This window comes from Lacerta agilis, chromosome 7, assembly GCF_009819535.1.
Source record: "Lacerta agilis isolate rLacAgi1 chromosome 7, rLacAgi1.pri, whole genome shotgun sequence".
Taxonomy (NCBI): Eukaryota; Metazoa; Chordata; class Lepidosauria; order Squamata; family Lacertidae; genus Lacerta; species Lacerta agilis.
The window spans coordinates 26,947,886-26,972,944 of NC_046318.1; the positions used below are offsets into that span (position 1 = coordinate 26,947,886).

General features: G+C 41.7%; 1 protein-coding gene across 8 annotated transcripts in view; it reads left to right on the forward strand.

The window, feature by feature from the left end:
• ATXN1 (ataxin 1) overlaps nt 1–25,059 on the forward strand; it is a 211,617-nt gene that overhangs the window by 25,372 nt on the left and 161,186 nt on the right. For 6 of the 8 annotated variants that reach the window (XM_033154621.1, XM_033154617.1, XM_033154626.1 and 3 more), the window contains exon 3: nt 14,168–14,254. The gene's annotated coding sequence lies outside the window, so the exon portion shown is untranslated. The remainder of the gene's footprint in view (nt 1–14,167; nt 14,255–25,059) is intronic. The other 2 variants (XM_033154622.1, XM_033154625.1) reach the window with 1 other exon arrangement.

The window sequence follows — 25,059 nt, forward strand, 5'->3', positions numbered from 1 at the left end:
CTATGAAAAAACATGGACCATGAATGGTACAGCTATAGCATGGATGTTGAAAGAGGCAGAGACAGCAGTAGTTTGTGGAATTCTTGTGTAACAGGGGTGGAGAACTGGATCTAGCCTATGGACCAGGTCCTTATCTCCCCCACATACCCTCATGGGCCAATTTTGACAGGTGGACAGGACCATCCACTTGTTATTACGATGCCAGGTGATTGACATTAGATGATTCACACTTGTTATTCAAAGTGCAAAGTTATTCACGAGTGCCTAAAGCAGCCCCCTCTGAAGACCTGCTACCAGAGCCAATCATCTGATTGGTTCTGGGAATGTGTCTACAAAGAGGTTTCCTGGGACCACTGACCAGCTGATTGACAGTTAGTCCTTTTGAAGGGGGAAAATGTTCCTAAAACCAGAGCATTTTTTTCTCAGAGTAAGCAGGTTGCATTTAAAGTACTCCCTCCAGTTGAATACAAACTTTTTTCTCCGGCCTCCTTGGCTGCACTAGAGAACCTTGAAAACTCTCCAATGTTGCCATTTCCAGCTGATTGTTGGTATTTTGGCTGTTCTGGGCTCTCTTCACACCCTGACAACCAGCTGCTTGTGGGGGGGGGGAGGGAGTGGAACCAGGCAGCAGAAAAATCTGGAAGCAGCTGCAGATATCCTAGTTTATTTTCTCGTGATGTTTTCCAGACTGAGGGTGTATAGGCTTTAGAGCTATGTGACAGACAGAGGCGTAGGATTGGTTCTCCTGGATCATGTGGCTGCCAAACTCAGAGGGGTTATTCTGGTAAGTGGTGCTTTCTCTGGTGTGAAATCTCTTCTCTTGGTCCAGCTGCCACTTTAACCTGCCCCACATCTGACATCATTTATGGCATCAGGTGTAGGGCAGATGAGTCTGGCTTTGCCAAAATGGCCTGGTGGGCATAATTAGGCCAATGGTTTTCCCCATTGCTGCTGACACAAGAAAGAGGAGGGCATTGGATCTTAGTATAGTCATTGCCAGGCCTTAGGGCAATCACTGCCTCTTAGCTTAACCCAGGTATCACTGGGTGGTTGTCAGAAGGGGGAGTCAAGCATGTACATAACCTTGAACTTATTGGATGAAAAGTGGAATATTAATGCCAAAATCAAAAACAGAAAAATTGGTTGCTATTTTAACATGTGCAGTCGGGCTACAGTTAGCACTAAGGACATGAAGCATCTCTGAGCACTTGCTGAATTACACCCCATTGGCTAAATAGGCTGTAGGTAACTGAAGCAGAGAATGTATGCAGGCGATGGGGGAGCCCATAACTCACATGTTGCACAGTGGAGGAACATGGCAGAATACAGTGAGCCTTGACAATTCAGGGAACTCAGCAGACTTCAGAAAGACCTGGTAGCAGCAAGAGTCAGCCTTGTGATTTTCAAACTCAGGCTTGTTGCTTTTTCCGGTTGGTGGCATTTTTGCCTGGTCTGAAATGCTCTATAGTGTCCTAATGGTGCCTGGTGTAGGACAATGCTGGATTGCATCTTCTTGCCTGTTTAGTGTTCACTTTTCCAATAAAACCAAAATGCACAAAACAGGGGTGTTAACAAAACATGCTTTTGCAGGGAAATTATTAATTGATTTCAATAAGACTTTTTGTAAATTCTGCATTTAAAAGCCCAGGATAACGTGATGCAGAGGCTGACATCTTTGTGCTAGACCTGAGCAACTTCAGTTCAACCACTGGCAGCTTGCAGTAAGGTCACTCTTGTGTGGCCTTAGAAAATAGTTTTCTAGTTCTCAGGGTCATGTCGAGGGTAAGAAGGGGAAGAAATGATGTAAAGAATTTTGCACTTGTAAATTGCACGTGTCAAAATAGCAAGGATTTCTCATACATTAAAAAAGTCATTCTCAAAATTTGTTGCCGCAGTTACTGCACACAATTACTACAAGACAGAAATTACTGGAGAAAAAGGTCATTTCCCAGTTTGTTTGCATTCTGCATTTGATAGCACTTCGTTTTGTAGTTGGTTTCACTTATTGCCTGTATTATACATTTTCTCTGGGGAGGAAGAAATAAGACCTTGGCTTTCAAAACCTTGGAAATGGGTGTAATGCTGGAAAATACTTAAGGTTTTTTAAAAACGTTATTAGTTACCATATCACTAGAATCTCTCTTAAAGCCAATGTCCTTTTAATCAGCAAACAGGCTTTATTGCGTCTTCAAAATAATGAAAAACAGAGCAAAGTTTTTGAAGATGGGCATCTGGCAAAAGCGTCTGTATTTCCATCTGCGAGTGGTTAGCAAAGTGTTTATGATATTTAAATAGCACAAGCCTTTTCTCACTTTTGTATTTTATTCTGGTGACCTGTTTTCCTGACAAATGGTCTTTTTCAGTAGTTTTGTCCCAGGTATTATGAAAATGTTTGAAAGATGTTTGTAACATAATTGAGAGCTGGAAGGGACATTAACTCCCTGACAGAAGCAAGAATACTCCCCAAAGCCTGTATCCTTGTCAAAAGACTATAGTTCATATCCTTCTTGTTGGCATCCATCCCTCTCTCTCTCTCTCTCTCTCTCTCTCTCTCTCTCTCTCTCTCCCCCCCCCTCCCTCCCTCCAATGGAGTGCACCTCCGAAGGTTAAGTCAAACCTCTGTGTTGACAGCATCAAAGTGACCTCCATGAGTCCCAAGCCTGGGCAGGGTGCATGGAGGTCCTGGTCTGCCCAGACGACAAGACCCCCCCCCTTTCCCAGCTTCGGTGATGTCCAAAGGAAAGCATAGCCACGATTTGCAGCTACACATGGCATGAGGGGGGGACGAACAGCAGACTTCACCCCGCACACTCCGACTTACTTGGGTGGGGCCTGGAAAGCAGATCTGAGGGAGGACATCTGCTCAGGTCTGCTCTCAGGGTTTATTAAGGGGCCCAGACATGCTCACCCTCACCCACAGGACCACACAGGATTTTTTTTTAAAAAAACTAACTGATGGATTGGCCATAGTCCATGACTTGCTTGTTTTAGCCTACCTCATAGCAAAATTGTAATGCTGCAATTATCCTATGTCACAGCTTTGTAAGGGCAGAAGGGGCACTGGGCTGGATCCATAGAAGAGATGGAGCAGAAAGACACCTGGCCCCATCTCAAGGGGAGTTCTCTTTATGGGAACATGCAGGATGGTGCTCTCTGACCAGAAGGCCAGCTTGGGGGCTGATGGGCTATAGTGCCCCCTACCATGTTGACTCTAAGGCAGGGATCTCCAAACTAAGGCCTGGGGGCCGGATGCAGCCCAATCACCTTCTAAATCTGGCCCACGGACGGTTTGGGAATCAGCATGTTTTTACATGAGTAGAATGTGTCCATTTATTTTAAATGCATCTCTGGGTTATTTGTGGTGCATAGGAATTCATTCATGTTCCCCCCCCCCCAAAAAAAAATATAGTCCAGCCCCCAACAAGGTCTGAGGGACCTTGCTGAAAAAGTTTGCTGACCCCTGCTCTAAGGGTTCCCCCCAAAATAGTTCATGCCATGGTGGACCCTAAACATTAGACATTCCCCTTTTGGTATGACGGTGTATCGACCAGCACTTGGGCTGCTTGATCACTGGATCAATGTCCTGTGGCTATGCCAAACTTGTTTCTCTTTAATCAGTCAAATCAAACTGCGGCCTTATTCCATCCCAGATATGTCTCACATTTGTATTGTTCTGCTTCCCACCCCTGCATTCACTCTGTGTATGCCTGCAAGTGGACCCAAGTTCTTTCTGCAGTCCTCTTACCATTTTTGTTGCCTTCCAGGACTGTCCCCTCTCCCCCCCCCATTTTTTTTATTCGTCTTGAAGTGTGGTGACCTGAATTGGACACAGTTCCCCATAGTAAATAAATTGGAAGGAATGCCTTAAGTGGTAGCAGTCAGAAGACTAGCAAAGAACAGGTCTGTCATAGTGCTTTTCTTTTCTTTCCAGCCTAGAAAATGGAGTAGAAAGCAATAGAAGAAGCCACAGGCAGGGGTGCTTTGCTACTTATGGTCTGTGTTGCATGCAGATATGCTTCCTTACTGCAAAGCAGCATCGGGTCAGTGTAACCCCGTAGGGAAACAGTGGGGTATACGGGATGTGCTTAAACATTTCCCTTTCAGCTGCCTTCTCAATTTTAGGTCTCCCAAACTGCTTTTTCCCATCTAGAGTGTCCCAGTTGCATGTTTACTTTGCAAACACACATCTAGAAGAACATTATGAGGGGGGAAAGTCCACCCTTTTTTTAATCTGTTACAAATTGCCTCTGGCCATTGGGATTTGAATACACACAAATGCTTTTTCCTGTTTGACTCTCAGTAGCTTGGTTAGGGACAGCTGCGGTTATTTGGCAATAGGCAAGCAGCTGACTTAAACCCATGCCCTCCATTTCTCCAGGTGTTTAGGCTGCTGGCATAGATCTTGCTTGTGAGAAAGACCTCATAACATTGTATCCAAGGAGGCTGTCTGCTTTTGCAGCGGGGGCAACCTGTTCTTCCCCCAGCAGCTCCCTGCAGCTCCTCATAGTCTGCTCCAGGACACTGGAGGATCCTTTGGAGCAGATTTTGCAGGTGCACTGGATGAAGAGAAGGCGGTGAAGTCCTGCCACATGAGCCAGGGGCAGCCCATCAATAAGGCACAGTGAAACCATTTGCCACTGGTGGCAGATCTGACCTCTGCCATTGTGCCACTGCCAGCCCTGCAAAGGCTTCTCCCATGATGCTGCCACAGTGCCACTACCATTGTGCCCTCACTGCTGCTGCTGTGCTGTGGGCACAGCCATAGGCGATGCTGCAGTTGCGGTGGTGGGGCTGGCGGCAGCGTTGGGGCAGGTGGGGGTTCAGATCTGCCCAATGTGGGTGTGGAGGCAGCATCAGGGCGGTTTCCCTACAGCAGCTCTGACATGAGTAACGTTGCATTCCTTACATCAATTTTTTATTTTTATTTCTCTGCTCCGCCTCCCTCCCCCCAGTCTAAATATTATTTTAGAGCCACTTCTGTTCTGTTCCTTTGGTTTGTTTGTTTCAGATATAAACTCCCTTCTGACTACTTGTCTGTAGGTTTTACAAGCATAAGGTTCTCTATGCAAAAGGAAATACATGTCTACAAAACATGTAATTACACTGTATGCATGTTAGATTATTTGTTCAAGTATGTAGTCAGGTCATAGACAGAAGTGAAACAAAGGCCTGGGTTGTTATATATCACCACCTGACCAGCTGTATTGTTCACCATTGTGCAACATATTCTGGGATAGTACCTTAAATGTTAAAGCTATGGTTTTCCCAGTAGTGATGCATGGAAGTGAGAGCTGGACCATAAAGAAGGCTGATCGCCGAAGAATTGATGCTTTTGAATTGGTGCTGCAGGAGACTCTTGAGAGTCCCATGGACTGCAAGAAGATCAGACCTATCCATTCTGAAGGAAATCAGCCCTGAGTGCTCACTGGAAGGACAGATCCTGAAGCTGAAGCTCCAATACTTTGGCCACCTCATGAGAAGAGAAGACTCCCTGGAAAAGACCCTGATGTTGGGAAAGATGGAGGGGACGACAGAGGACAAGATGGTTGGACAGTGTTCTCGAAGCTACCAACACGAGTTTGACCAAACTGCGGGAGGCAGTGGAAGACAGGAGTGCCTGACATGCCCTGGTCCATGGGGTCATGAAGAGTCGGACATGACTAAACGACTAAACAACAACAACACCTTAAACGACTAAACAACAACAACACCTTTCGCATTACATGCAAGTTCACTACCTGTGGAAAGAATACTGCTGAACTCATGGAGGCATTTTGTTACACTTGTTTGTAGAGAAAGAGATGACATGTGAGGCGTGGTCTTTTAACTGTTAAGATTTTGATCTGATATTTATGTAGGGATAGAAGAGATTAAACTTGACAAGGCGACGATTTCTGTGAAAGGAAATGTACTCTGCTACTTTGGTTGTTATGTCTCATTGATTACATAAACGTATACTCTGCTTTTCCCCTCAAAAAGGAGCTGCTCGAATCAACAGAAATAGTGTCCAAACCAAGGGAAGTAATAATAGTGCTATATTCTGCCTTGGTCAGACCACACCTGGAGTACTGTGTCCAGTTCTAGGCACCACAGTTTAAGAAAGAAATTGACAAGCTGAATCGTGTGCAGAGGAGGGCGACCAAGCCTTATCAGGAACTGTTGAGGGCATTGGGTATGTTTAGCCTGAAGAAGAAGAGACTGAGAGGAGATGCAATAGCCATCTTCAAATATCTAAAGGGCTGTCACATGGAAGACAGTGCAATCTTGTTTTCTCCTGCTCTGGAGGGTAGGACCTGAAGCAATGGCTTCAAGTTACAAGAAAGGAGATTCCAACTAAACATCAGAAATAACTTTCTGATAATAAGAGCTGTTGGATAGTGGAACGGCCTCCCTTGGGAAATGGTGGGTTCTACTTCCTGGGAGGTTTTTAAGCAGAGGTTAGATGGCCAACTGTCACGGATGCTTTGGTTGAGATTCCTGCGTTGCAGGGGGTTGGACTAGATGACCCTCGGGTTCCCTTCCAACTGTACAATTCTGTGATGCTAGGGTGCAAAATACAAAACAAACATAAAAATGTGGTCCATCGTCAAAACACATTTACCAGACTACAGCAGAATCTACCAGTCAATAAATTTAAGAAAGCAACAGCGGAAACAAAGGTTTGTTTTTTAAAAATGCCTTCAAAATGGTGGCAGAACATACACAGAAAAGAAGAGCCGGAAACCTGTTGGGGTGGGGAATTGCACGTTTAGGGCACAGCCACAGAGAGAGTCCATTTATGTATTTTTGATCCATCACATACCATTTATGCTACTGTATTGAAAGCTTGTATAGATTTGTAGGAGGAAGCAAGTTCTCAGCTATACAATCACAGCACATGTTACTATTAAGACACCCACATGTAATAAAAATAACAGCTCTAACTAAGCATGAGAACTTAATTTAAAAGGACTACACAGATAACCATATCTGTTGTGTATTAAAGCCTAGTAAAATGTTAAAATTGAGTTATGTTTTTTGGGGAAAAAATAATAATGAAGAAATTGCAACTAATAACTGCTTTTCCATAAACTATACAGGGATCTTATGGTTAAAGTGGCTATCAAATGTAGTGTGAATATGAAACAAATATATCACCTTAAGCACTCTAAATGCAACTGATATCCCAGTATGAATAGCACTTTATGGAAAGAATAAATATGTCTTGCAGCTGGGAACTAGAATAAACTGTTTCAAGGTGAAAGAGGAGCAGTATTATAAGGGCACACACAAAAGAATTTTTATACCAATGTTTTAAGAGCTGCTTTTTCCAGTCAGGGTTGTTGAAATTGCAAGTCAGGAGCAATATTACTGCTTCACTGAAAATTGTTCCAAATACTTTAGATAGCACAGGAAATGTGCTTTCACATACTTGACATTTAAATATTAATACTGATACCAAAACCTTCTGACCACAAAGAAATGCTGGAGCAGGATTTGGAAAGGAGAACTTTTTGATTAGATGAAGTAGTATCATTTTATGACAGAGTTGTCTGTATTTTTTATCGTTTTGTCACTTGAAGAAACTACAAAATACAAAGTGAAACCATGAATTTGTTTTTGCCTCCTGCACCCTCAACTGGATATGCTTCTTTTGAAAAACGATGAATAAGCAGTAATTACCCCAACCAGTATTTTTCATTTGCTGTTATCTTTAGCTTGCCACAAAGAGGTTTGTAGACTTTTCAAATACCATTTTTGAGATGGGTGTGGTTAAAAGATGCCTTCCCCGAAGACGCTGCTCTGGTTGCATTTCTCTAATGTTTTTCTTTGGGTAATGATATTGAAGAAGGGAAGGAGTGACAAGTACTTTCTTCCCTTCTATAATTTATTATTTCCTTTGCAGAATTACATGCTGCACTAAAAACAGAAATCAGAAATATTGTACAATACAATTTCCTCCTCAATTAAAATGTAGTTTTTTTAAAAAAAAAGATGGAGGGGTATTTTTGCTGCTTGGCAGCCAGCTGAAAGCTTGCTTTGGGGTGGTTTTCCTGAAATCTGGGTGCCTGTAGCCTTCAGTCATAATAATAGCATGACTATTGCCACAGCCAGTCGTGAAAGGGGAGAGGAAACATGTACTCCATTTATCCACTTGTACCCTTTTTCTCAGCTTCTCTTTGCCCCATGCATAATACCAACATAGTACACTTTGGAGTAATTGAAAAGATACTTGGTGATAATAACACAGGACTTTGCCACAAAGCCTGAGGGCAGTGTTCCAACATTTTGTTGGAAATAATGTACTTGCTGAATGGAAAACTCAGTCACGGTGTTGCGTTGCGCCAGAAGCGGTTTAGTCATGCTGGCCACATGACCTGTCCGTGGACAAACACCAGCTCCCTCGGCCTGAAGCGAGATGAGCTCCGCACCCCAAAGTCGCCTTTGACTGGACTTAATTGTCCAAGGTTCCATTACGTTTTATCTTTAGTTTCTCTCATCATAACACTCAGCTAGATGATGAGTTGCTATAATAGCAAAATTTGCTATTTTCTGTGCAAAATTTGCAATGTTCTTCCCAACCAGAATAACTTCACAAATGGTTGCGTTTCCTGGCCTATTAAAATATTTTTCGTATTTTATGAAATTTTACTTCTTGAGGCTATTACATCCCAGTCATTGAGAGGCATGCTGACAGAATTTCTACTGGACAAAGCTTTGATTCTTCATTATTGTCTTAAAAGTAGAAGATATGAATTGCTACTACAGATGTGAGTCAGAGGTAAGAGTCTAATTAGTTAGCATTTACTAATATATGCCTCTGTGGACTGCAGTGCACTAACAAGACCTTAGTCATAAAGTAGCAACTGCTAGCTTGGATTAGATAATTCATAGCCTCAGATTAAAAATCCATAAGGAGACCATTATGATGTCTGAGTCTGGCATTGTAACAGAGCATAATGCTGGATATAGAACTTGGTAGTTATTCCTATATTGTGCTTGTAATTTCCAGTTGAGTTAAAATATATGTTCCAGTACTTGATTTGGAGATCCTGAGTTGCAGATAATCCCTTGCCACCGTAGTCTAGGCAGATTGTTCTCCTGGCTAATTATTTTCTAGCATGAAGTAACGAGCTCATGGTCTCACAGAAAAATCCCATCATACTTAAAAAAAAAAACACCTTAGAAGCTGGCATATTTAATGGAGTTTGTCTCTATCATTATAGAATGTTACAGCCTCTGCTGGCTGAATGAAATTCATTCTCAAACTTACGCAGCATTGTGTGAACTCAGTGGGAGCAAGCACAGGGTTCCGTATTCATGGAACAGAACATCAGTCTTATGCAGAAGTGATCAAATTAAGAAAGAAAGCGAACAGGGCTTGTGATGGTTGGTAGTTGTAATAAATTAAAAATGGCTCTAGGTGTTTAATTTGGAGCTCACTGACACAGGTTGTCATGATGGTTCCAAAATGTGGCACAGCCAAAATGCTGTAAATTTTGGAGTGCTACTTAGTACTTCAAAAGTTTTAAGTTCTGCCATTTTCTGTGTTTGTTAATGAATGTGTTGCAGGTCCTTCCCATGTATATATATCTCTCTGTGTGTGTTATTCTTTGTTTGCAAATCTATGGTATTTTCCTAGCATTTGCTTCCCCCATCTGTGTCTATTTTTAAAACTTACAATTCAATTTTGCAGTATAGAAGACTTTCATATTCCCAATCTGTTTCTTCCCCACCCCAAGGGCTGCTTCTGCTAAAGCATTTTTTCCTGAATGCCCATATCTGATGGCTTACACAATGGAATTAAGTAAAAAAATGGGGCCTAATAGATTTTGCTTTTGTGGGGAGTGGGAGTTTACTGCTCCAGGCAGCAGATTTTTGGCTTTTGCCATACAGCTTTGTCCTGTCTCCTCAGAACTTTAAAGAACATGAAGTAAGAGCTTTTTCAGTGGTTACATCTATTCTGATACACGGAACAAGGATTTTCACATCATGATGAGAATTCTCTGTAAAAAATGTGTAATCCTAGCTAAGTAACTTCTGCATGATTATATTGTCTTCTATATCCCAAGGTAAACAACAAGATCAGTAACTTTCTAGCTAGTTATAGGGACGATTTATAAACTTGTGCATTGCAAGGTAGTATCATTTTTCTTAACAGTATGTATTGAGGTCAAATTGGTGCAAAACAGGAGTGGTTAAATGTTAGCTGAGCTGTGTGAATGTTAACGGAACTAAAGTAATACTGAAACTATTGTGGGAGTAAAATGGTGTTGGCTGGGCAGATAACAAGAGAGAAGAAAACATTTTATTGGGCTATAAATGTAAAAAAAAAGTGTTTGCAACATTGAATGAAAAGTAACCGTAGCATAATGTTGCTCAAGCTGAATTTTCAGTTTGCCCCACTCCTGCTTGCATTTGTAACTTCAGTAAAATGATAGTTCTTTATCTCTGAATGTTATCTCTGAATGTATTTGATTAAAAGTATCTTCATACTCCTATGACATTTTGTATAGTTTTGAAAGCATTTGGCATATATGTAGTAACTGAATTTTGTATTTATTATGCAGTCATGTATCACATCTCTTAAAGTCACTGAAGTATTGTGCTAGCATTATTTACAGGTTTTTTTAAAGCACTTGTTTTTCTGGATATTTGCTTTTATGCAAAAGTTTATGTTAAAATTTACAGTGGCTTCCCAGCTCTTAGAACACTGCTATTTTTTTCTCTCTAGTTAGATAAAATTGTTCAACTTTCATAAACAAACAGCTCCTTCTACTTCAGAGATGAACCAAAATGCTATCAAACCATTTTTGAGGAAGTTTATATCAGAATTTGCATTTTTACATACTTCATAGGAAATAGCCAACTATATTAAATTCAATTTTGTGTGAATGTTCCAACATATAGCCAGATCTGCCATATTGTGATTTTAGTGACAGGGAGAATGAATACACCTTAAGCTGCAATAAATCAAACAGTGCGTTGTTGCTGGATCTCATGGGCTGAAACTGAGTGTCATACTTCACAAAAATCAGCAAGGATGTTAGGGATTCCTAGGGCTTGTATTATATAAAAGCGATGATTATAAGGTGTCAAAACAGATGTATCAGTAAACAAATGACACCCAGCTCACCCTTTTTTACATATGATCCACGATCTGCAGACTCAGTGCTTACTCCCTTTCTGGTCATGGTGAGGGGTTTCATGTAGGTGACTGACTTTCATATGCTGCTTAAGTGATGAGTTGGAACAACGGCTTGCAGAGAGTTCTGGCCTGCTGAGAGGTCACCAGAGGTTCTTCTGTAGCTCTGCAACTCCTCTTCCACTTAAGGCATGCCACAGACCAAGTCTGAGGGTCTTCTGGAAATGCTGCAAGACCTTCTGTTCTTTAGCAAAGACGTTGATGGCTGGGAATAAGTGAACGATTTCAACAGTGGGTGGGATCCAACTCAGGAGTCCCTCCAGTTGAAGCGCACACAAGGATCTACGCGGGTACAACAGGGCTTTCCTCTATCTTCTGCCCCACACCCAAGAAATGGGCTCTTGAGAGGTTGGGAGAACCCTAGGGTCAGCATGTGGTGGAAGGAGAGAGAAAGAGCATTGAATTCCTCCCTGTATATTTAAAATATGCTTACCAGCTTAGGCTGGTGAGCTAGCCACCACCCTATATAGAAGCAACTGGCTTTGCCTCCGCTATTCATGCCCTGGCTACACCCAGACAAGATTAGTGTAACACACTTTTTGTGGGGACTGCCCCTAAAGATGTTCAGAAGCATCAGTTGGTACAAGATATGGCAGCCAGGATACTTATGGTGGTCAAGTGTTGGAAATGCATTACATTGATTTTACATTGCTGCACTGGTTATCTGTTCGCTTCTGGCCTCAGTTTAAAACCATTCGGAAGCAGGTTACTTGAAGAGCTGCCTATACCTGTAAGGACCTGCCCCAGGCCTTAAGATCACCCACAGAGGCCCTTTTTGCAGTCTTCACAATTAAAATCGGTCAGATTGGTAGAAACAAAAGAAATGGGCTTTTCAGCGCTGGTCCTATATCTATGGAACTCCCTCTCAAGGGAGGTACATGTGACTCCTCTGTTTTCTTTTGCTTTTCATTTTAGTCTGTTTTGGATTAAAACTATGGGTTGGATTTTTAAACTGTCATTGTTCTGTCTTTTAAATTGTAAAATTGTTTCACTGGTGCATGGGCTTAGCCGGGGGGGGGGGCAGCTGCCCCCCTGATCAAATAAAACAATAGAAATACTTAACTAACTGACCAGTCACGTCAGTTATCCCCCCCCGCACTAAGTCCTGCCCCCCCCCACAGCAAAAATCCTGGCTATACCCATGCACTGGAATGAAATAGGAATTATTTTATGCTGCTGTTTTTGGTTTAAATAATTGTTAAATGCAAGTGTTAAAATGTTTTTATGACACGGCTTGTAAGCTGCCATGGGATAACTTTTGTTTTGAAAGGTGTCATATAAATCCTTAAAATAAATACTATATAGATTTATAAAGACAGCCAATTTTAAAGTATGTTTACTGTTTCTTGGTGTCTGTTTTTATGATTCCATATATGATTGGTTGCATATAAATAGTGCATATGAATAAATGAAAAATGTATCATTGTAGCTAAATGTGCTAAAATGAATTCTGAATGCATGTGACACAGCTTTATGCAGGCAAAATGATTGAAATAGCTGGGTGATTTCCCTCCCGCCTCTCTGTGGAACAGAAAAAAAATTCCACATTTTGTAGAGATGCAAATTGAAACACATGACAGTACCTATACAGTATATAAATACAGCGCTTGAAAAGAGCTACAAAGCTGTTCTTTCGTAATAGAATCCAACGTGTTTACTAGTTTTTGAAAATGTGTGCACATCAAGTAAATCTCCAGTATTTGGGCCAGAGTGTACCAGCATTATGCAAAGGGAAGATTAACAGCACTCAGTATAAAGCTATGATCCACTTTCCTCTTGTTTCCCAGACACTATCAACCAAATCAACAAAGAACTAAACTAGTGAAGAGGTCATGTTCTTTGCTTCATTTGCATCATTATAAGGGGAATGTCTGTCATAATAGAAAATCTTACTGTGTCTAGTGAAATATCTCTCAATCATGATAGCACATGTAAGAAGATTATAGTGGGAATATAAACAGCCAGGATAGCAAGTGTGCCTCAATACAATGAAAGACAACACCAGACATTCTGCAGCTACTGACACAGTAGTTCTCTTCTAGGTCTGCTTCTGGTCATTTCAGTCTGTGCGCTCAAGTCTCTGACAACCCTCTGCTTTAAAGGTCCCAATTACCCTTAGGGACAGTCATGTGTGCATGGCCTCAAATGACGTTAATTGGGACATTGTCACTATTTCTCCTGTATCCAAGGAGAGAGGTACTTGTCATTCTGCTCATCCTTCCATTGGATGGGAATAGGATCAGTTGCCCCCAGTACTTTATATGAATTCATGGGTTCAAGAAAGAAATCAGCCCAACAGTTGCCTCTCCCTATCTTCTGGCATGAAGACTGGAAGGCAAGGAGAGGCAACAGCAAGGAATGCCAGGGGTGGGACATGTCTCAGGTGTGGGAGACTTGAACACAAGCAGAGACTGCCTTGTGATTTGTTTATTTTTAAATGTTTCTTGTTCTAAGTTGTCTTTATGGTGGTGTATTTTATTTTATCGAGTTGCTTTGAGACATTTTATTTATTATAAAGTGACAGTTAAATGTAATAAATTATAAACATTATTTTTTATTATTAATAGAGCAAGTGAACTGGTAGGGAGTCTCAAAAGAAAAAGGATAAGGAGCTTTAAAAAGGAGCCTAAAATTAATGTGCAAATAATATATGTTATAATATAATATGCTCAATGTATTTTGGTATATTGCTGCTTTCATCACTGAAAGTGAACAAGAACTATATTAAATGGAGGGCTCGATAGTAAAATAATACCATTACATAAAAATAAACACATTAAATCAATAGCTAAGCAAACTACCGTATGTACACCCCCTAATCTTAAACCAATGAAGACTTGAAAACAAGAATTCTTACTAGAATTGGTGAGAGACCACTCCCTGATTTGATATGATTTTAATGGATTTTTGTGTGTGCGTCTGTTTGCCTGTCTACAATTTTGCATTTTCTCTATTTCATAAATATATCTCTTTATTTCTCAGCAGAAAATCATTACACCCTGGTTGGATGTTTCAAGACTCAGTGGATTTTTACATCAAAGAAAAGTAGAAGACCTGTGCATTTATTAAGTAAGAATTCTTATGTTTAACTTTTTCTGTTTGTAGTTCATGACATGGAAATAAAAAAGAGCAACATGTTTGCATCTGATGTGTGCTTTATAGCTTTGAGGCCCAAAATCAAGTACACAAGAAATGCTTTATTCTGTGGCCATGTTTGCATGTCACCATAAACTGTAAACCATAGTTTTTCATGCAGGGACAAATTGCGACCACTGTGCTCCTCCCTGCAATAGCTGGGAGGAAACAAACCATGTTCCTTGGTTTAGCGTTATGTCTGAATTTGCCACTGGTTTGTTTCACTTCAGGCAAACCATTGTGATAAAACAAGATTTCATAGGTGCCATGTTAACCATGGGGTCATTTTAAGAAGTAGTTGGGCAAATACCTCCATAGAATCACTTAATCAGGTGGGATTGGTGTTTATCTGGATGTGGGGAATTTCACTTTTTTATTGTGATCAGATCATTTTCTGGTGAGATTTAGGCTTGTTGCAAAGGTGAGGTACCAGTTGGAATGGTCTGTCCTTGGAGGCAGATAGATCTGGATGAATTTCTCAGAGTCCTTCAAGGAGTTTCCACATGGCATGGCTGGTGTCCCTATTAATGCCTTGGTCACTTTGTGGATTGTGGAGGTGGCTTTGCCTAAAATGTGAAGGCCCCCTCCCTTGAAGGCTTTTCCCCCTGAAAAATTGCAAAAACTGGGAAAATGTTGGACTACGATGTGTGAAAGGATACAGAAGCTTGTTTCAATCCATGCAAACCTTCAGCTTTTAGAAGTCCTTGATAGATAAGATGGCAAATATGAAGAAGCAGGAACAGATAGCAATAGCTCAGAAAATGAGACTGATAAAATTTTATGTAGCATTCATTGAGACGCCCTTTTTCTCAGTTCTTTTTATGTCTGCTTGACAGTGTGGAGAACTGAAGGAGACATAGGATTATATTGAGCGATAATCCTACTCAGAGTAAGACCCATTGAAGTTAATAGATATAAGGAACTCATGGTTACTAATTTCAGTGGGTCTATTTTGAGTAGGACTTAGTTGATTACAGCCCATCATAATTTCCTGCTCCTTATAAAATGGCAAAATGAAAGAGATGCTAGGTTCTTTGCAGTGTAGCAGCTTGTAGCTTCATCTGTAACAAAAAGTAAAAACAGTTTGTAAATATTGACTGAAGAGATTGTATAAACATGATAATTTAATGGCAAGCCAATTTACGTATAATACATTTTATGTTCCTAAAGTAACAAAGTGACTTTTGATCTGTAAAAGATGCTAAAAAGCAATTAAGTTTTGCTTCTGTATCTGTATTTTTTAAAAACAAAATAAAACGAAAAACAATATTTTCCTGCCTGTGTCTTCAAAATTTCCAGAAATTTTATCTCTAAGCTTAGGTGATTGACATGATCACTTCCAACTGCCTGTTTCCTTAAATAGAGCTTATTCAGCTCCTTTTGTTCATGAGAGAACTAGGAGTAAGAATCTGAAGGATAACGGGTGGAATGCAAGTGTAAAACTGTGGTTCATCAAATGCTGAATTTTGAGTGCCTATGCCAAAATCCCAGCAACGTACAATAACATAATTAAAAACATGAAATACAAAGAAATGCAACATATAAAATAAATACAACATAACAAATCAACAAAGTAATGAGAGAAGCCTCTCCTCAAACACAATTCCCATTGGATTGAGCAAATCCCATAGTAGCTAATCAAATACATTAAAAGGGGAGGGGGGGGGCCTTTGCCTAGCATTGAAAGGATTGTCAAATGAGTACCAGACAGGACTCTTTGCAGAAAGCATCCTTTTCTTGCTAACCAGAGAAACTTAGGCAAATGTTAAAACTAATTTCAAAAACGGCCTGCTGCAAAAAGTGACTGCTGCTACAGCAGGCATAGGCAAACTTGGCCCTCCAGATGTTTTAGGACTACAACTCCCACCATCCCTAGCTAACAGTACCAGTGGTCAGGGATGATGGGAGTTGTAGTCCCAAAACATCTGGAGAGCCGGGTTTGCCTATGCCTGTGCTACAGGAATGGCAAATTGGAGGGCAATTTTTTAGGGCTGGGATTTGCAAATGTTTTAGAGGGGAGACTTGCTTTGGCAGCACACTGCTTTTTAGGCATTTTTGTCCTCTCAGACTTCATATATTTTCCCTGCACAATGACCATTGGAATAATGCTGCACTGCGATATAATATTATTCTGATGGGGATTCTGGGGAGGTGGGAAGGATGACAACCAACAATTTTCTCCCAGAATCCCTCATTAAAACTATTTGACATGACGCAGCAACTTTCCAAGGGGCATCAAAATGGTGAGCAACGGCAGCAACTGAGAAGCAGCTCCTGATAATCCTTTGCAGCAGCAGCAAAATGAAATTTCAGAGGATGTTAAAGATTAAAATAGATCAAGTGCTGATGTGTTCGAAACAAGTTCTCTCTCAAAATTATTGCAAGTTTTTACCCTTCTTTCCCCCCCCCCCCCCGCCATTCAGATTTTGTGTAGAACGTTAATTAAGAAAAACAATCTGTGTAGCTTTACTTTAATATGACCCAGACTGGATTACTGTGAAGTGTTTCACACTGGGTGCCTTGGAAGGCAGTTTAGTAACTTCTGTTGTGCGAAATGAGGCCCTTTTATCTAAAGGGCTGTCTGTATGACCCTGCTCACAATCGCCCACTAGTGAATTTGGCTGTATTGATCAGCAATGAGATAGGGCCTTTTGTCATGGTGAACTCTGCAGTTGGGCAACTCTTTCTGTTAATGTTTGCCTGGATCCTTCAGTTCTGGAATGCGAAAAAGGCTAGACGATTTGATTCCATTTCTTTCATGCAACTATTTGTCTGTATCCACTCAGTGCTTCATGTTCTACATGATTATATTTTCTTTTTATTCCTCTGTGTTGCTTTGTGAGGGCTTGGCCCTGAAAAGCAGCAGATAAGTTGAATAAAATAATAAACTGATAAATAAACCCTGAGTGCCAAGAGGAGTTATCATTTTTAAAAAATCTTGTCTTTGGAGCATTGATAGAGAAAAGTCACAATGTAGATGCCTTTTCGTGCCAAAAACGTTTCTGTAAACTTGTCCCACGTTCAAATATGAGAACTGTTTGGATTGGTTTATGTACTTCATGTTGTTGCTTTGTTATGATAAAAGAGAACTGTTTATTCAGAAATGAACCCTAATGTTTCACTGTTCTGAAATATGAATGGATGCAGTTGTCAGATTTTCAAGGGCTGGCTATGATACTTGCTCTCTGGACCAAAATAAATACGACGACTGCTTGTGAGATATAAAGGCAAAGTGAAAAACTTAGGGAGGGAGGAGCAGGGAGGAGCCAAGACGGCAGCTTACTGATTGAGTTGGGGTTTTTTTTTTTGCAAGCTATTGACCCATTGACTGCCAGGCAGAGCCGAACCTAAACCCAATCTGGCTGCAGCTTTTACAGGGTCTCCAGAAATAAGTGTCATTGTGTATACCATTTCTAATACGGGTGGCGCTGTGGGTTAAACCACAGAGCCTACGGCTTGCCGATCAGAAGGTTGGCGGTTCGAATCCCCGCGATGGGATGAGCTCCCGTTGCTCGGTTCCTGTTCCTGCCAACCTAGCAGTTCAAAAATGTCAAAGTGCAAGTAGATAAATAGGTACCGCTCCGGAGGAAAGGTAAACGGCATTTCCGTGCGCTGCTCTGGTTCTCCAGAAGTGGCTTAGTCATGCTGGCCACATAACCTGGAAGCTGTATGCCAGCTCCCTTGGCCAGTAAAGCGAGATGAGCGCCGCAACCCCAGAGTCGTCTGCGACTGGACCTAATGGTCAGGGGTCCCTTTACCTTTACCATATGTGATATGTTCCTGCTCAGGAGATAAAACTCCATACAGGAAAGGCTATGTATGCTGTCACCTAGAGAATACTATATAGTGTGAGTTTTGCTGCAGGTAAATAGACTGAAAAATTGGAAACAGAAACTTACATGTTTGTGAGATTGGTTGTGGAGGAGAACAAATTCTTCAGTTGCTTCAAATATAGTTGGGTCGTGCTCTTTTGTGGTTAATTATGAACCTATGCTTGCTATGCATATGAAGCAGATGCAGCAGATTGCTGATATTGTACTAGATATATTCATTTTCAACATAAAATGAATTATTTATATTACTTAGCCAGGGTATTGGTGACATAGTTGCTGTTTTCTGAGCTTATGGAGTATTTGGATTTCTTCTTCAAAACCCACTAAATTATTTTATTAGTCCCTATTTTAATTCAATTTTACTGCACGAGTCAATAGTAGCTTCACATTTATTGACAGGAATTTCTTGCTATTGTTTATCATGGATAAAGAATATGAGATTTTATTGATCCAGTAAAAATTAGGACATAAATCACTATCTCTTTACTTTTATGCTGTATGCAGATGCACTACCCCTGTGGGGTTTTTCCATTATGGAAACACTGATGAGGCAAAATGTATAGCAGAAATGTGCTCAATGCTGTGGAGGCCTGGTGCAGCAATGCTCTATATTTTCTAGAACATGCAAACAGAGGGTGGGTTTTGGAGGTTGTTCCCCCCCCCCCACTTGTTATGCAGATTGAGAAGTGGGTTTTTGACCAACCTTAATAGGGAAGCCTGCTATTATTTCATTATTCCTGGGTCTTCCTGCCACTTTTGCCTCTGCCTCCTTACTGTATTGAACATTTAGATGTTAGCAATTGTGAATGTGTTACACAGGGCTGGCCCATCCATGAGGCAAGGTGAGGTGGCTGCCTCAGGCGGCAGAATCCACAGGAGCGGCATATCCATCCTCCCAGGGAATGCTTTGGTGGCAGCAACAGCTGCAGCGTGCTTCTTGGAGACCAGATCTGCTCCCCCGCAATGTACAGCAGCCTCTTGGCCAATAGGAGGCGCTGCTGATCTCCTTCCTGGTGTTATATGGTTGAGGAAGAGAGCAAATGGTGGTCACATTTTTCTTTTATTTCTCTGCAGTGGTGCAGCATAAAAAATGCTAGTGCATTTGCAAAGCTAAGCAGGGTCTGGTATGATTTAAAATTGGATGGGGAACCCTGTGTTGAGATTTCTGCATTGCAGGGGGTTGGACTAGGTGGCCCTCGGGGTCCCTTCCATCGCTGCAATTCTATGATGTGAGGAGTTAATGGCTTCTTAGATAATCTAAACTGTGTTGTACCTAAAAGTGGAGAGTTATTTGTGTCAATGGCAAACAAGGTAAGCCAACACAAAGTGAACTTTCCAGGGTTTGAAATTATATCCTACTTCTGTATTTCTCACATTTTTTCAGCATAAGCCACTTTGCAAAACTCACTCTACCTGTTGCCTAACACGTTGCCTTCCAATCTGGCAACAGTCATTTCTTCTGTAGGTGAGTTTGCCGAAATGCTCACATTCAGCTGTAGCAAGAGTGACAAGACAAGGGACTCTGACCCTTCCTAAAACTACACACAGGTAAACATAAGAACAAAGCATAAGCTCTTCATGATTTCTCTTCTTACCAAATCTGTTTGAGAGTATGGCTAAATGGAAATTAGTCCTCATAAATCACTGCAGATCAATAAAGGTTTCCTAATGTTCAACCTATCCAGTTCTCAAAAGGAGGCTCCACAATTCCCTTCTTGCCTAGAACTTTATCCCATGGCTCCCCTGCAGTTTTATAATCTCAGACATATTGGTTCATTTCTTTGTAGTCAATGAGCATCTCTGTTGCCATTTGAGACTGTCTGGCCACAATAGTGCTTGCTGGCAGTTTTGAGTCATTGTCATGTGCTAGTTTCAGAAGTAAATGGCATGTCAAAATGAAAGTACTTGAAAAGGCAATATTTTAAAATCTACATTTGTCTGTTGACTGGAAAAAATATCTAACCAAGTGTACACACCAGAGAGTAATATGAGAAGGGAAAACAACAGAGAAAAAAGTGGGAAGAAGCAAGTGTTCTGATTCTGTAATATCTGTACTAGTATTTCTTTGTAATTTAGTTAGGCTGCTTCTGTTTTGCACTTTGAGAATGTAAGACATTACACAGAGCAACACAGCCACTCAAACAGAGCAAATCCTGTGGTGAAAGGCTGAGCAGCTGATTTTTCCAAAGGAGAGTTAAAACATCCCCATCGTGTAGACAAAAAGCCTGTGTACCTAGCCATCTTTTTCCACAACTCACTCTCTCCTCATACAAACTCTGTCTACAACAATGTGTGGCTCTTCCTTCCATCTAGCTTCAACTTGCTCATCTGAAAAACAACAACACGGTGGTGGTCTCCTGGATTTATTCTAGAAAAGTTCAGTGAGGTGAACTTTCAGCATGTTCACAGACTGTTTGGGCTAAGATACTTTAAGACCACCTGCTGCTGATTCCTCTATGATGCCTCTGATGGCAGAAAACTGGCACACAGATCACATGTAACTGGGCAGCAAGAACCAATATTGTTAGGCTGGAGGATTGTGTTCCTGTGTGTTATGGGCAGAGCCGTCTCATCCATAGAGGCCGGTGGCGCGGCGCGCCAGGGCGCAGGGCACCCCAGGGGCGCCCCCGCGAGCCCACCGGCATACCGGGCTCCCCCTCCCCAACCCGCCCCGCCCCCACGGGCAGGCGGGCACTCGCGCGCCGGCAGGCGGGCGGGCTGTAAGCCGCCCGCCCTCGCCTCCCGGAGCCCCAGCTGGAGCGCTGAAGCGGCGCGGGGCTTTGCACGACCTTCCAGCACTCCAGCTGGGGCTCTGGGAGGCGAGGGCGGCCGGCTTGCAGCCCGCCCGCCCTTCCGCCGGTGCGCGAGCGCCCGCCCGCCGGAGCGCGGGCGCCCGCTCCAACGCCACGCCTCTCATCTCCGCTCGCCCACCCCCCCTCCCGAGGGGCGGCCAGCGCGGGAGGGAGGCGGGCGGAGAGGCGGCAGGCTGGGGCGCCGAGGGATTACTGCGCCAGGGCGGCCGATCCCTCTAAGACGGGCCTGGTTATGGGTAGAATCCAAATGGTGCTCATTGCTTTGGTTGCTCCAACAGGGGCTCTGCTAGTGGAAGAGGTGGAAAAGCAATTTATCTTATTCCCTCCCCCCTCCTCTGTCCCCTAGCATCCGCAGAAGAGTCTAGTCTAGCTCCATTTCTGCTAAATTGTACCTGAAGTTGCTTAAGAAACCTATACCATATCCAAAATAGCAGTGGACTCCACAGTATAACAATAAATGTGAGTGATACTGACACCCAGAGTAGCTGTACAGTGTGTCAGTAGCAACATAAATAGCTGACATGCACAAAATATATTCTTCCCTTTGTTATGCCTGCACTTTTTTGCTGATATATATCAAATCTTACTAGAATGCTTCAGATGACTATTGCTATAAATAGATTTTTCAAAAGAAATTGATTATATGTGTTTGAAATTATGTACTAATTGATTTCCAGAGAAGCCAAGACACTTTAAATTAATTGGTTTTACAGAATACTATACGATCTGTATGCTTCTCATGCATTTCAGTTTTGTAATAAACAAACTCTTGAGAATTTGTGAAGTATTGATTTTGTTTCTGCCCGACTTCTGTTGGGCAATCACTTATATTAAATAGCCAGTTGTTAGTCTGCTGTGTGGCTGCCTAATATTTAATGATTTTCTCTTAGATGGCTAGCACTCTGTGATCATTGAACTTTTTTGTGGGTCCCCTCCTTAGGATTTTTATCTAATTTCTTTTCCTAATATAAATCTCAGGGTTACCTCAGGTTGTCTTAATACCTTCCTATTGCATGTGGGTATTGCTTGCTTTAGCCTCGTTTGTGCACACAAATATTAGAATCTGAAATAGAGAGAATGATAATCAAAGTATACTTAAAAGAGCAGCAGAGATGAAATAGAATCAGATCACTTGGGTAAACCATGACCACTGTTAAAAGCTCAGGCAAATAGCTTTGTGTGCCATCTTAGAAGGTGTGCACATGCTAGATTCAATATTCTGGGAACAGAGTTCTGCAGGTTATGTGTCACCACTGAAAAGGCCTCTTCCTGGTGACTTTCCACCTAATTTCTCAAGGTAGGGGCACCATTAGAAGGGTCTTTGTAGAATATCTGAATATTTCTTCATATGGGAGAAGAAAGTCCTTTCAGATTCCATGAACCCAAATCGTTGAAGGCTTTATGGATTGAAAGCTAGTGCTTTGAATTGTGCCGAGAAACTGGAAGCCACTGAAGTTCTTTAAATTTTAGGAAATGTGGCAGTTTTTGCTGACTACCTGACTATGGTATTTTGGTTCACTTGAAGTTTCCAGACACTTCTTAGATTAACATATTAGAGAAATCACATTTTCCAAAGCATGGATGGCTGTGGCGAGATCATCTAATATAGATTTTACTTAGTTATGTCAGTTGAATAGTTCTGTTTGCCTTTTAGAAATACATAGAGTTTTGTCTATAGGCATAATTGTTTGGGTTTTTTTGTAGTTGTGAAACTTTTCTTTCCTTATAAACCTACCTGCAGAGAATCTTCCCTGAGCTAGTAAAATATATTCCAGTTTATCTTTTGCAGAAAAGGGACACTACACATAGCAGAAAAAGACGGGTTACTGCTAGGAGACCACATCTTTTTCTGTTAAGGCTTGAAAGTCATTCATGTGTGCTTCAAAACACACAGTCTTCAAAGTGTGAAAAGAAACTAGCCAGGGCTGAGATGCGGTAATCTTTCAGCAAGAATATCAACTTCTTCATCACTCTCTCAGATTGCGAATTTAATGCTCCCCTGTTCACAGAAATGGAGGGAGATATATAGATATACTCAAGGGAACCTTGATAGATACATAACGTTCGGAGCATCAATAAGCTATCCAGAAGTAACTCAATGAGGACAAGATACTGTGGAGAAAGAGTGAATTGGTCTGACTGACTCCTTTTAAAGTTTTATCGTATTCTGGAGGAGGGTATGTATGTCTGTGCTCGGGGCATAGTGAGAGTTTCCAGCGCCCAGGGCCAACTGGCCCTGGGCGCTGGAAACTCAGGGGGGGGGTGTAGGCATGCAGATTCGGGGGGGGGGGGTGTAGGCATGCAGATTCAGCTGCCCAACTGCATCCGTGTCACTCGGGAGATTGCAGGAGCAGAGATAAGGAGCCATTTCATTGTGTGGAGAGGACATTTCCTGGCTTGCATGGAGAAGCTGTTTTCAACAGAGCCCAGCAACAGAAGTGCACAGCTGTATTGAGGCAGCACTGGGTGTTGAAATTTTGTGCCCCTAACAATGTTGTGCCTGGGGCGATTGCCCCTGTGCCCCCTACGCTAAGCCACTTTTCCGGCTGGCTAGACCGTAAACAGGAGCACCAGTAAGGGATGATACAATGCTATTTGTTGTTGCACACACCCCTTGTTGCTATTCACTTTGCAGCAGTGAACTAGATATTGGAAACAAGTTCTGTGGATCACTTGTAGTTGGAACATGGGAACAGCTCAGATCATTGGCCTATCTAGCTCAATATTGTTTACACTGACAGCTCTCTAGGCTTCGAGCAGGACTCTTTCACAGCCGTACCCGAAGATGTCAGGGATTGAACCCCAGAGCTTCTGCATGCAAGGCATATTCTCTACCACTGACCTACAACACTTCTCCAGTTCTTGGTTTAAGTTAATTCTTGAGCTCTCGTATTTATCTCTTTCGAGAAATATAAAATAAATGTTGTGACATAGGCATACTTCTTGATTTCATGCTATATTTCCCATCCATTGTTGAGGAGCCGGAGAATACAAAGCAAAAAATACTAAGCACTTTTGTACTACTAGTCTTCACATGCTTATGATGAGAGCATATATTAAGAAATCCCATGTTCCCCATTCCACCCAAAGGGGTGGCCTGATGTAATGCATATGGCCAACAAGTTACAAGGTTTGCATAGTAATTTGTTAGTGCTGTTGATTCTGTTAAAAGTAATTTCCCCCCTGTAGGGCAGGGTGAGGTGCAGCAGTAGTTTTAGCCCATTAAATTTGCTAAAGAAGCCACACTGTGAATTGGTGAAGTAGAAGTTTCCCCAGAGCCAAGACATAAAAAGGAAGTTACCAGCCGGCAGTCAAGATTCAAAAAGATAGGCAGTGACAAATATTATATTTGTTTTCATAAAAATTAGCACCTTCCTGTCCTAATGTGTGCAACGTCCTTAGAAATGCATACTCCCTTTCTAGAGACTTGATTTGGGGCATTTGTTATGTTCAGTATAAGCTCCTAGGCATATCCCCACTGTTCTAGTGGATTTGGCTGTGATGCTTCATTTTGCTTTGTGCACTCCCTTGTTGTCACTATTTCCATAAAACTGCATTTTGACAAACAAGAACCATATGTAAGGAAGCGAAAGTACAACTTTTCTCAGCCTTTCAGTTTGTTAATCTGTTAGAACAAATCTGTTGCTTTTTCACAGTGTGTTAAGCCCTGCAGCTCCTTTTCCTGAGCACACCTGCCAACATTTTAATCTATAAATAAGGAGGCTTGTGGAAGAAAAATAAGACACGCCTTCTAACTCCATTGAAATCTTTTTGGAAGAGAGAGCTTATTTTGGCAAAGATGATGAAGAATTATTATTATCATTAAAGCTGAAGTCTAGAGGTTGCCCCTCCTAAACGGGAAAGGTTGACATGAGCACAGGCCAAAAACTGTTTCACTTTCTTTAACAAACTGATGTTGCTGCACCTGTCTGAAAAGCTAACCTGGAGGAAAATTACACAAATCAACCTTATTCCCCCCAAATTAACTTTTTGCTGCTGCCCTTCTTGAGATTTTGAACTGCAGTAGATCCAGCAGCCTCACAGTATTAATGTACCTGCGTGTTTTAAAAATTATTTCATCTCCAGTTAGTCT